This window comes from Triticum urartu, chromosome 2, assembly GCF_003073215.2.
Source record: "Triticum urartu cultivar G1812 chromosome 2, Tu2.1, whole genome shotgun sequence".
Taxonomy (NCBI): Eukaryota; Viridiplantae; Streptophyta; class Magnoliopsida; order Poales; family Poaceae; genus Triticum; species Triticum urartu.
In genome coordinates this window covers 529,486,463-529,500,131 of record NC_053023.1, presented here as the reverse complement: position 1 = coordinate 529,500,131, position 13,669 = coordinate 529,486,463, and positions in this window count along the sequence as shown.

The window sequence follows — 13,669 nt, the reverse complement described above, 5'->3', positions numbered from 1 at the left end:
CTAGCTCGTTAATCAAAGATGGTTATGTTTCCTAACCATGGACAAAGAGTTGTCATTTGATTAAACGGGATCACATCATTAGTTGAATGATATGATTGACATGACCCATTCCATTAGCTTAGCACCCGATCGTTTAGTATGTTGCTATTGCTTTTCTTCATGACTTATACATGTTCCTATGACTATGAGATTATGTAACTCCCGTGTGCCGGAGGAACACTTTGTGTGCTACCAAACGTCACAACGTAACTGGGTGATTATAAAGGTGCTCTACAGGTGTCTCCAAAGGTACATGTTGGGTTGACGTATTTCGAGATTAGGATTTGTCACTCCGATCGTCGGAGAGGTATCTCTGGGCCCTCTCGGTAATGCACATCACTTAAGCCTTGCAAGCAATGTAACTAATGAGTTAGTTGCGAGATGATGTATTACAGAACGAGTAAAGAGACTTGCCGGTAACGAGATTGAACTAGGTATTGGATACCGACGATCGAATCTCGGGCAAGTAACATACCGATGACAAAGGGAACAACGTATGTTGTTATGCGGTCTGACCGATAAAGATCTTCGTAGAATATGTCGGAGCCAATATGGGCATCCAGGTCCCGCTATTTGTTATTGACCGGAGACATGTCTCGGTCATGTCTACATTGTTCTCGAACCCGTAGGGTCCGCACGCTTAAGGTTTCGATGACAGTTATATTATGAGTTTATACGTTTTGATGTACCGAAGGTTGTTTGGAGTCCCGGATGTGATCACGGACATGACGAGGAGTCTCGAAATGGTCAAGACATAAAGATTGATATATTGGAAGCCTATGTTTGGATATCGGAAGTGTACCGGGTGAAATCGGGATTTTACCGGAGTACCGGGAGGTTACCGGAACCCCCCGGGAGCTATATGGGCCTTAGTGGAAAAGAGAAGAGGCAGCCTAGATGGGCCGCGTGCCCCTCCCCTCCCTTGGTCCGAATAGGACAAGGAGAGGGGGCCGGCCCCCTTTCTCTTTTCCCCCCTCCGCAAATCCTATTCCAACTAGGATTGGGGGGGGGGAATCCTACGCCCAGAGGGAGTAGGACTCCTCCTGGCGCGCCACCTCTAGGACGGCTACACCCCCCTTGAGCCTTTATATACGGAGGCAGGGGCACTCCAGAGGAACACAAGTTGATCCACGTGATCATATTCTTAGCCGTGTGCGGCGCCCCCTGCCACCATAGTCCTCGATAATATTGTAGCGGTGCTTAGGCGAAGCCCTGCGACAGTAATACATCAAGATCATCACCACCCCGTCGTGCTGACGGAACTCTTCCCCGACACTTTGCTGGATCGGAGTCCGGGGATCGTCATCGAGCTGAACGTGTGCTAAAACTCGGAGGTGCCGTAGTTTTGGTGCTTGATCGGTCAGGCCGTGGAGACGTACGACTACATCAACCAAACGCTTCCGTTGTCGATCTACAAGGGTACGTAGATCATACTCTCCCCTCTCGTTGCTATGCATCACCATGATCTTGCGTGTGTGTAGGATTTTTTTTGAAATTACTACGTTCCCCAACAGTGGCATCCGAGCCTAGGTTTTTATGGTTTGATGTTATATGCACGAGTAGAACACAAGTGAGTTGTGGGCGATATAAGTCATACTGCTTACCAGCATGTTATACTTTGGTTCGGCGGTATTGTTGGACGAAGCGGCCCGGACCGACATTACGCGTACGCTTACGCGAGACCGGTTCTCCCGACGTGCTTTGCACATAGGTGGCTTGCGGGTGACAGTTTCTCCAACTTTAGTTGAACCGAGTGTGGCTACGCCCGGTCCTTGCGAAGGTTAAAACATCACCAACTTGACAAACTATCATTGTGGTTTTTGATGCGTAGGTAAGATTGGTTCTTGCTTAAGCCCGTAGCAGCCACGTAAAACTTGCAACAAACAAAGTAGAGGGCGTCTAACTTTTTTTTGCAGGGCATGTTGTGATGTGATATGGTCAAGACATGATGCTATATTTTATTGTATGAGATGATCATGTTTTGTAACCGAGTTATCGGCAACTGGCAGGAGCCATATGGTTGTCGCTTTATTGTATGCAATGCAATCGCCCTGTAATGCTTTACTTTATCACTAAGCGGTAGCGATAGTCGTAGAAGCATAAGATTTGCGAGACGACAACGATGCTACGATGGAGATCAAGGTGTCGCGCCGGTGACGATGGTGATCATGACGGTGCTTCGGAGATGGAGATCACAAGCACAAGATGATGATGGCCATATCATATCACTTATATTGATTGCATGTGATGTTTATCTTTTATGCATCTTATCTTGCTTTGATTGACGGTAGCATTTTAAAATGATCTCTCACTAATTATCAAGAAGTGTTCTCCCTGAGTATGCACCGTTGCCAAAGTTCGTCGCGCCCAGACACCACGTGATGATCGGGTGTGATAAGCTCTACGTCCATCTACAACGGGTGCAAGCCAGTTTTGCACACGCAGAATACTCAGGTTAAACTTGACGAGCCTAGCATATGCAGATATGGCCTCGGAACACGGAGACCGAAAGGTCGAGCGTGAATCATATAGTAGATATGATCAACATAGTGATGTTCACCATTGAAAGCTACTCCATTTCACGTGATGATCGGTTATGGTTTAGTTGATTTGGATCACGTGATCACTTAGAGGATTAGAGGGATGTCTATCTAAGTGGGAGTTCTTAAGTAATATGATTAATTGAACTTTAATTTATCATGAGCTTAGTCCTGGTAGTATTAGCATATCTATGTTGTAGATCAATAACTCGCGTTGTTGCTTCCCTGTGTTTATTTTGATATGTTCCTAGAGAAAATTGTGTTGAAAGATGTTAGTAGCAATGATGCGGATTGGATCCATGATCTGAGGTTTATCCTCATTGCTACACAGAAGAATTATGTCCTTGATGCACCGCTAGGTGACAGACCTATTGCAGGAGCAGATGCAGACGTTATGAACGTTTGGCTAGCTCAATATGATGACTACTTGATAGTTTAGTGCACCATGCTTAACAACTTAGAATCGGGACTTCAAAGACGTTTTGAATGTCATGGACCATATGAGATGTTCCAGGAGTTGAAGTTAATATTTCAAGCAAATACCCGAGTTGAGAGATATGAAGTCTCCAACAAGTTCTATAGCTAAAAGATGGAGGAGAATCGCTCAACTAGTGAGCATGTGCTCAGATTGTCTGGGTACTACAATCGCTTGAATCAAGTGGGAGTTAATCTTCTAGATAAAATAGTGATTGACAGAATTCTCTAGTCACAATCACCAAGTTAGTAGAACTTCATGATGAACTATGATATGCAAGGGATAACGGAAACGATTCCCAAGCTCTTCGTAATGCTAAAATTGACGAAGGTAGAAATCGAGAAAAACATCAAGTGTTGATGGTAGACAAGACCACTAGTTTCAAGAAAATGGCAAAGGGAAAAAAGGGGAACTTCAAGAAGAACAGCAAGCAAGTTGCTGCTCAACTGAAGAAGCCCAAGTCTGGCCCTAAGCCTGAGACTAAGTACTTCTACTTCAAAGGGACTGGTCACTGGAAGCGGAACTACCCCAAGTAATTGGTGGATAAGAAAGGATGGCAAAGTAAACAAAGGTATATTTGATATACATGTTATTGATGTGTACTTTACTAGCGTTCATAGCAACCCCTCAGTATTTGGTACTAGTTCAGTTGCTAAGATTAGTAACTCGAAACGGGAGTTGCAGAATAAACAGAGACTAGTTAAGGGTGAAGTGACGATGAGAGTTGGAAGTGGTTCCAAGATTGATATGATCATCATCGCACACTCCCTATACTTTCGGGATTAGTGTGGAACCTAAATAAGTGTTATTTGGTGTTGAGCATGAATATGATTTGATCATATTTATTGCAATACGGTTATTCATTTAAGTAAGACAATAAATTTTTGTTCTGTTTACATGAATAAAACCTTATATGGTCACACACCCAATGAAAATGGTTCGTTGGATCTCGATCATAGTGATACACATATTCATAATATTGAAACCAAAAGATGCAAAGTTAATAATGATAGTGCAACTTATTTGTGGCACTACCGTTTAGGCCATATTGGTGTAAAGTGCATGAAGAAACTCCATGTTGATGGGCTTTTGGAATCACTTGATTATGAATCACTTGATGCTTGCGAACCATGCCTCATGGGCAAGATGACTAAGACTCCGTTCTCCGGAACAGTGGAGCGAGCAACTGACTTATTGGAAATAATACATACTGATGTATGCGATCCGATGAGTGTTAAGGCTCGCGGCGGGTATCGTTATTTTCTGACCTTCACAGATGATTTGAGCAGATATGGGTATATCTACTTGATGAAACATAAGTCTGAAACATTTTAAAGGTTCAAAGAATTTCAGAGTGAAGTGGAAAATCATCGTGACAAGAAAATAAGATTTCTACGATTTGATCATGGAGACAAATATTTGAGTTACGAGTTTGGTCTTCAATTAAAACAATGTGGAATAGTTTCACAAATTCGTGCCACCTGGAACACCATAGCATAATGGTGTGTCCGAACGTCATAACCGTACTTTATTGGATATAGTACAATCTATGATGTTTCTTACCGATTTACCACTATCGTTTTGGGGTCATGCATTAGAGACAGCTGCATTCACGTTAAATAGGGCATCATCAAAATCCGTTGAGACGACGCCTTATGAACTGTGGTTTAGCAAGAAACCAAAGTTGTCGTTTCTTAAAGTTTGGGGGTGCGATGCTTATAAGAAAAAGTTTCATCATGATAAGCTCAAACCCAAATTGGAGAAATGTGTCTTCATAGGATACCCAAGGGAGACAGTTGGGCACACCTTCTATCACAGATCCAAAGGCAAGATATTCGTTGCTGAGAATGGATACTTTCTAGAGAAGGAGTTTCTCTCGAAAGAAGTGAGTGGGAGGAAAGTAGAACTTGATGAGGTAACTGTACCTGCTCCCTTATTGGAAAGTAGTTCATCACAGAAATCTGTTTTTGTGACACCTACACAAATTAGCGAGGAAGCTAATGATATTGATCATGAAACTTCAGATCAAGTTACTACCGAATCTCGTAGGTAAACCAGAGTGAGATCCGCACTAGAGTGGTATGGTAATCCTGTTCTGGAAGTCATGTTACTAGACCATGACGAACTTGCAAACTATGAGGAAGCGATGATGAGCCCAGATTCCGCGAAATGGTTTGAGGCCATAAAATCTGAGATATGATCCATGTATGAGAACAAAGTATGGACTTTGATGGATTTGCCCGATGATCGGCAAGCCATAGAAAATAAATGGATCTTCAAGAGGAAGACAGATGCTGATAGTAGTGTTACTATCTACAAAGCTAGAATTATCACAAAAGGTTTTCGACAAGTTCAAGGTGTTGACTACGATGAGAGTTTCTCACTCATATCTATGCTTAAGTCTGTCCGAATCATGTTAGCAATTGCCGCATTTTATGAAATCCGGCAAATGGATAAAACAAAACTGCATTCCTTAATGGATTTATTAAAGAAGAGTTGTATACGATGCAACTAGAAGGTTTTTTCAATCCTAAAGGTGTTAACAAAATATGCAAGCTCCAGCGATCCATCTATAGACTGGTGCAAGCATCTCGGAGTTGGAATATATGTTTTGATAAGTTGATCAAAACATATAGTTTTATACAGACTTGCGGTAAAGCCTGTATTTACTAGAGCACTACAGCATTTCTGATAAGTATATGTGAATGACATATTGTTGATCGGAAATAATGTAGAATTATTCTGCAAAGCATAAATGAGTGTTTGAAAGGAGTTTTTCAAAGAAAGACCTCGGTGAAGCTGCTTACATATTGAGTATCAAGATCTATAGAGATAGATCAAGACGCTTGATAAGTTTTTTCAATGAGTACATATACCTTGACAAGATTTTGAAGTAGTTCAAAATGGAACAATCAAAGAAAGAGTTCTTGCCTGTGTTACAAGGTGTGAAATTGAGTAAGACTCAAAACCCGACCACGGCAGAAGATAGAAAGAGAATGAAAGTCATTCCCTATGCCTTGGCCATAGGTTCTATAAAGTATGCCATGCTGTGTACCAGATCTATTGTATACCCTACACTGATTTTGGCAAGGGAGTACAATAGTGATCTAGGAGTAGATCACTTGACAGCGGTCAAAATTATTCTTAGTGGAATAAGGATATGTTTCTCGATTATGGAGGTGACAAAAAGGTTCGTCGTAAAGGGTTACGTCGATGCAAGTTTTGACACTAATCTAGATGACTCTAAGTCTCAATCTAGATACATATTGAAAGTGGGAGCAATTAGCTAGAGTAGCTCCGAGCAGATTATTGTTGACATAGAAATTTGCAAAATACATACGGATCTGAATGTGGCAGACCCGTTGACTAAACTTCTCTCACAAGAAAAACATGATCACACCTTAGTACTCTTTGGGTGCTAATCACATAGCGATGTGAACTAGATTATTGACTCTAGTAAGCCCTTTGGGTGTTAATCACATAGCGATGTGAACTAGATTATTGACTCTAGTAATCCCTTTGAGTGTTGGTCACATATCGATGTGAACTATGGGTGTTAATCACATGATGATGTGAACTATTGGTGTAAAATCACATGGTGATGTGAACTAGATTATTGACTCTAGTGCAAGTGGGAGACTGAAGGAAATATGCCCTAGAGGCAATAATAAAGTTATTATTTATTTCCTTATATCATGATAAAAGTTTATTATTCATGCTAGAATTGTATTAACCGGAAACATAATACATGTGTGAATACATAGACAAACTAAGTGTCACTAGTATGCCTCTACTTGACTAGCTCGTTAATCAAAGATGGTTATGTTTCCTAACCATGGACAAAGAGTTGTCATTTGATTAAACGGGATCACATCATTAGTTGAATGATATGATTGACATGACCCATTCCATTAGCTTAGCACCTGATCGTTTAGTATGTTGCTATTGCTTTTCTTCATGACTTATACATGTTCCTATGACTATGAGATTATGTAACTCCCGTGTGCCGGAGGAACACTTTGTGTGATACCAAACGTCACAACGTAACTGGGTGATTATAAAGGTGCTCTACAAGTGTCTTCAAAGGTACATGTTGGGTTGACGTATTTCGAGATTAGGATTTGTCACTCCGATCGTCGGAGAGGTATCTCTGGGCCCTCTCGGTAATGCACATCACTTAAGCCTTGCAAGAAATGTAACTAATGAGTTAGTTGCGAGATGATGTATTACGGAACGAGTAAAGAGACTTGCCGGTAACGAGATTGAACTAGGTATTGGATACCGACGATCGAATCTCGGGCAACATACCGATGACAAAGGGAACAACGTATGTTGTTATGCGGTCTGACCGATAAAGATATTCGTAGAATATGTAGGAGCCAATATGGGCATCCAGGTCCCGCTATTGGTTATTGACCGGAGACATGTCTCGGTCATGTCTACATTGTTCTCGAACCCGTAGGGTCCGCACGCTTAAGGTTTTGATGACAGTTATATTATGATTTTATACGTTTTGATGTACCGAAGGTTGTTCGGAGTCCCGGATGTCATCACGGACATGACGAGGAGTCTCGAAATGGTCAAGACATAAAGATTGATATATTGGAAGCCTATGTTTGGATATCGGAAGTGTTTCGGGTGAAATCGGGATTTTACCGAAGTACCGGGAGGTTACCGGAACCCCCCGGGAGCTATATGGGCCTTAGTGGGCCTTAGTGGAAAAGAGAAGAGGCAGCCTAGATGGGCCACGTGCCCCTCCCCTCCCTTGGTCCGAATAGGACAAGGAGAGGGGGCCGGCCCCCTTTCTCTTTTCCCCCCTCCGCAAATCCTATTCCAACTAGGATTAGGGGGGGGATCCTACTCCCGGAGGGAGTAGGACTCCTCCTGGCGCGCCATCTCTAGGCCGGCCGCACCCCCCTTGAGTCTTTATATACGGAGGCAGGGGCACTCCAGAGGAACACAAGTTGATCCATGTGATCTTATTCTTAGCCGTGTGCGGCACCCCCTGCCACCATAGTCCTCGATAATATTGTAGCGGTGCTTAGGCGAAGCCCTGCGACAGTAATACATAAAGATCATCACCACCCCGTCGTGCTGATGGAACTCTTCCCCGACACTTTGCTGGATCGGAGTCCGGGGATCGTCATCGAGATGAACGTGTGCTAAAACTCGGAGGTGCCGTAGTTTCGGTGCTTGATCGGTCGGGCCGTGGAGACGTACGACTACATCAACCAAACGCTTCCGTTGTCGATCTACAAGGGTACGTAGATCACACTCTCCCCTCTCGTTGCTATGCATCACCATGATCTTGCGTGTGCGTAGGAATTTTTTTGAAATTACTACGTTCCCCAATAGAGATGCTAGGCTTCTCTCCACCAGGCCGCGCCGTCGCTGCGCCGCCGTCTGCAAGCCGCCACGACGTCCTCATCCACGTGGACCGCATCGAGGACTGGACTCCGTACGAGCCGCGGTCGCCACGCTCTGCGCAGAGTGGCCTGCCCTCCTCGGACTCCGACGAGGACGACAGACCGATGCCGAGGATCATCCCCGCTGGCTCCTGGAAGAAAGGAGTGGAAGATGGCCAGCGTGACCCGCAACAGCACCGCCAGCTCGCGCCTTTGGCGGACCTGGGGTGTCGTGGCGGTGCCCGTGGAGCCGGTGGCCGCAAGGACGACGATGGTGATGACCGCGGCGGGCGCAGGTCCTGGAAGGACACGCTCCTTGGTCAGAGCCGCGCGGGCAAGGAGACGATGACGGACCAGGATGCTTCATCACGCTGTCGCAGCCGCTCCCCTCCGGGCCAGCGTTGCTCTGAGAGCTCACGTGGCCGCCACAACTCTGGTCGCCGCCGCTCGGACGGGGCTGGGGCCGCGCTCCTCCAACCTCCGCGTCCCCTCCCCCCGCCGGCGTGCGTGGATGCCGCCCCGTTCCCGACCCGATCGCTGCTTTCTTCGCTGGTGCCAAGAGCCTACTCCCACCACCACCTGCCTTCGACTGCATGGCTGCCGAGCTGGAGGCTCACATGGCAGTTGCAGTGTCCGAACCGCTGCAGTTCAACGACCAGGTCAACACCAACAACTCCATCGCCGCGGCAGGTGGCTTGCCCGACGTTTTCGGCCCAACCCTGGCCGGCCCAAGCGTCGCGGTGGGCCATCTGAACTGCAAGGAGTCCGCCAGGCCCACGGTGGTCGAGATGCAGCTGGGCGCAGTTACCCGCTAGGTCTATAGCCTCCAGATCGCTGCGAAGGGTGAGGCTGCAGATCCGGCCACTGCCCCGCTGCGCCTCTTCCAGGGCACGAAGCCGCCGCTGGTCCCTGCTGCCCCGGTGCGCCGCTCATCGCCCCCCAAGACCCGTACCGCGCTGGCTCTGGTGTGCCACAACGCAAGGCAGGCGGCCAACCCGTCGCCGGTGCCCGTTGCATAGAGGGGAATGCTGCGGCTGGTGCGTGAGCTCGGGCTGCTCGGCCCCAAGGAGAAGATGACCGCCAAGACGACGGAGAAGCTACTGCGCAAGTTTGATGAGCCGCTTACCGTTGACGACATCGCCTGCATTGCCAAGCTCACTCGCCTCAATAAGGAGGCGCTGCGAGTTGCGGCTGCGATGGCCAGTGCAGATGGAGCTGCCGAGGAGGGCACCGTGTGATCATGTTAGTATCCACTATCTGTACTCTCCAACGGCGCCTGGCCTTAAGCTGGGTTGAGTTAGGTTTAGTTGTAGTCATTGTGAGGTTAGCTGTTAGGTGTTGCTGTCGCTGGTGCATCTTGGGGCCTATTGGTGGGCACCAGCGTCCCCCGGATCGTGGTCGTCTGTCCCTGTTGTTATCGCTATTCCTTCCATGGATCAATAGAATGTGTAGCTGTTGGAGTACATTGCTGTTTCCATATGGATGACACCCAATGCCCCATTCTTAGTTGGAATGTGAGAGGGCTCAACATGCCTGCGAAGCGTGATGCAGTCTCTGAAGTTGTGACAGCCCATCGCCCCACGATTCTTTGTCTTCAGGAAACAAAGATTGATAGCTGGTCGCCGGCCTTAGTCAGGGACATAGGAGGAGCTAGATTAGCTGATTGCATAGTTCTACCTGCGTTTGGCACTAGGGGCGGGGTGGCCATCTTCTGGGACCGTCAGGTCATTTCGATCGCCTCCCACGCCATTGGAGAGTTCACCATCACTGCAAAGGTTACTGTCAATAGTTCAGCCACCTCTTTCTGGATCACCTCTGTCTACGGGCCGACGGATGAGGCTAGGAAAGAGGTTTTCCTGCTCGAATTAGCTAGATCAGCCCCGCCCTCTAGCGAGCCATGGCTTCTCACAGGAGATTTCAATGTCATTTATGAGGCTAGGGATAAGAACAACCTTAATCTAAACCGGCGCATTATGGGTAGATTTAGCGATGCCATCGATGCGGCCGGCTTGTGGGAGATCAAGTGTAGAAATAGACGCTTCACTTGGAGCAACGAGCGGTGAAACCCCACCCTGGTTAGCATAGATAAATTCTTCTGCAACGTTAGTTGGGAACTCCTTTTCCCCGCCTACGGCCTGATGGCCTTGGCAACGGCATGCTCTGACCACTGCCTATTGATCCTAGCGCCGTGTGACGCCCCGGTCCGCCATGCACGCTTCCGTTTCGAGTCTTTCTGGCCAAAGTTCCCGCACTTCCACACGACGGTCGAGTGGGCATGGGATCGCCCGGTGCGGCAGTCTGCGCCTTTGCAAGGCTTCAGACCAAGCTAACAAGGACAGCCCACGACCTGAAGATCTGGAGTAGGTCGCTTTTCAGTGATGCCAAGACTCAGTTCCACATTGTCAACGAGGTGATTCTGCGGCTCGACGTGGCGCATGAGACTAGGTCGCTGTCAGCCGCCGAGTTCAATCTGCGCAAGATGCTGAAGCTGCGGCTGCTTGGGCTAGCGGCGATTGAGAGGGCCAGAAGGCGGCAGGCCTCCAGAGTGCTCTGGTTATGCGCGGGAGATGCCAACACCAATTTTTTCCATGCCAAGTGATGTTCCAGAAAATGCAAGAACTTCATCCACACAATCCAGGGTGATGATCAGATTTCAACAACTCATAGCGACAAGGCACAACTCATTCATGATCATTTCAGCAAGGCAATGGCGGCTGACACGGGCAGAAGGGTCACCCTCAACTGGAACTTGCTGCGGCTACCAAGGGTACAAGCAGCTGGACTGGATAACCCTTTTATAGAAGCTGAAGTGTGGGCGGCAGTGATGCAATCACCGATAGAGAAGGCACCAGGCCCCGACGGCTTCATCGGCTGCTTTTTCCGTGCTTGCTAGCCGATCATCAGTGGAGATGTCATGGAGGCTTTCAGCAGTTTCTACAGACTTGCCGGCGGAAACCTTGCTGCGCTGAACACTGCCTTTGTTGCTCTATTGCCAAAGAAAGATGGTGCCACTAGATTGGCAGATTACCGCCCAATAAGTCTGATCCACTCCTTTCCGAAGCTTGTAACTAAGGTGCTATCTATCAGACTGTCCAAGGTGATTGGCACGATCGTCTCACCCGCGCAATCTACATTCCTGAAGACTAGATGCATACAAGACAGTTTCTTGTATGTCCAGAACGGCATCCGAGCACTTCACAAAAGCAACACGCCTGCGCTGCTCCTGAAATTGGATATATCCAAGGCTTTTGACAGTGTGTCATGGGATTACTTGCTCGAGCTGTTGCAGGAGCTGGGTTTTAGTGCCAGGTGGAGGGATTGGATTGCCTGGCTGCTATCGACCTCAAGCTCGGAGTTCCTCCTCAACGGTACACCGGCTAGCAAAATTCAGCATCAAAAAGGCCTACGCCAGGGTGATCCGCTCTCACCACTGCTGTTTATTCTTGCGATTGACCCACTGCAACGGCTGCTAGATGAGACCACTTTGCAACAAATGATTCAGCCTCTGCCGAGGAGAGAGCTTAAGCTTTGGATCAGTCTCTATGCTGACGATGCTGTCATCTTCATGAACCCGGACAAGAACGAGATGGAAGCCCTGGTGACCATTCTGAATCTGTTTGGCGAAGCAACGGGCCTGAAGATCAATCGACAGAAGTCCACAATTACACCAATTAGATGTGACAACATAGATACGCAGCAAGTTTTGCAATGATTTGGAGGAATTGCCTCCACTTTCCCGCTCAAATACTTGGGGCTCCCTCTCACACTGTCAAGAACTAGGCTGGTGCACCTCCAGTTCGTGCTTGACATGATCAGAGCAAGGTTGGCTGGCTGGAAAGGCAGGCTGCTGAGCATAGCGGGGCGACGCGTGCTGGTCAGGGCGGTGCTGACTGCCATCCCAACGTTTGCCATGACCGTGCTACGTATGCCTAAGAAGTTTTTCAAGGAAATTGATAAAGTGCGATGTCGCTTTCTCTGGGCAAATGCAAAGTGAATTGGGCCAAGGTTTGCTCCCCGCTAGACAGAGGAGGGCTTGGTGTTATGGACATAGAGCGTTTTGGCCGCGCGTTGCATCAAAGATGGCTGTGGTTGGCCTGGAAACACCCGGAACGGCCCTGGGTGGGAATGGAGGTGCCATGTTCGGAGACAGACAAGGATTTCTTCAGCGCAGCTACTTCTGTCACTATCGGCAACGGACAGACCGCAAGTTTCTGGACCTGCTCCTGGCTGGGGGAAGGCACTCTCAAACTGTTGTTCCCAGACCTGTACAAGCACTCGAGGAGGAAGGCCAGGACAGTCGCCGATGCCCTGCGAGATGATCGCTGGCTACTTGATCTCGCACACGGACTGACAGATCAATTGGTGCATGATTGTGTGATGCTAGCTAGGCTGCTGCGTTCGGCGGAGATCATCATAAACCCGCAGGTCAGCGACAACATCAGGTGGAACTTGGAGGCCAGTGGCTGCTACACCACCTCATCTGCCTACACGGTGCAGTTCCAAGCAAATCACTACTCCGATTTTAGGTGCATCATATGGAAGACTTGGGCACCCGGAAAGCTTAAGATGTTCTTCTGGCTCTTGCTGCTGAACAGGTTGTGGTGCAACGATCGGCTCCAGCGACGAGGTTGGCCGAACTCCTACTTCTGCCAACTCTGCCTCAGAAGCCTGGAGACTGCTGATCACCTCTTCTGGTCCTGCCCATTCGCTCAGGCTCTATGGGCCAACCTGTCCACTTGGAACGGCTGTGAGGCCTTGAAACTGCACGCGGACAGCGACGGCCTGGATGGGGCGGACCGCGTGCTCAAGGTTGTAGAAAGCACCAAACCTGAACTCAGAAAGGGGATCAAATCCGTGACACTGCTTGCATTGTGGGAATTGTGGAGGCACCTAAATGACTGCACTTTCAGAGGGCGCGAGGCCTCTTTGAGCGAGGTGATACAGGCGATCAGACGGGCTATCGAGCTATGGCGACAGGCAGGTGCATCCTGCCTGCTGCACCCTTTCACCTTGCCACCAGAAGCGATAGGCTGACGAGCAAAACGTGGGTGCTTTTGCCTTAGTGCTGGGATCTTTTCCAGTTTCTTTGCTTTTCTCTCCAGTTTATCTCTTTTGATCCTAGAATCAAACATCATGTATGCTTTTTCCCATTTCTCCCTTCTATGATCAATATGAAAAGCCAGCAGTTATTGCTGGATCTTCCAAAAAAA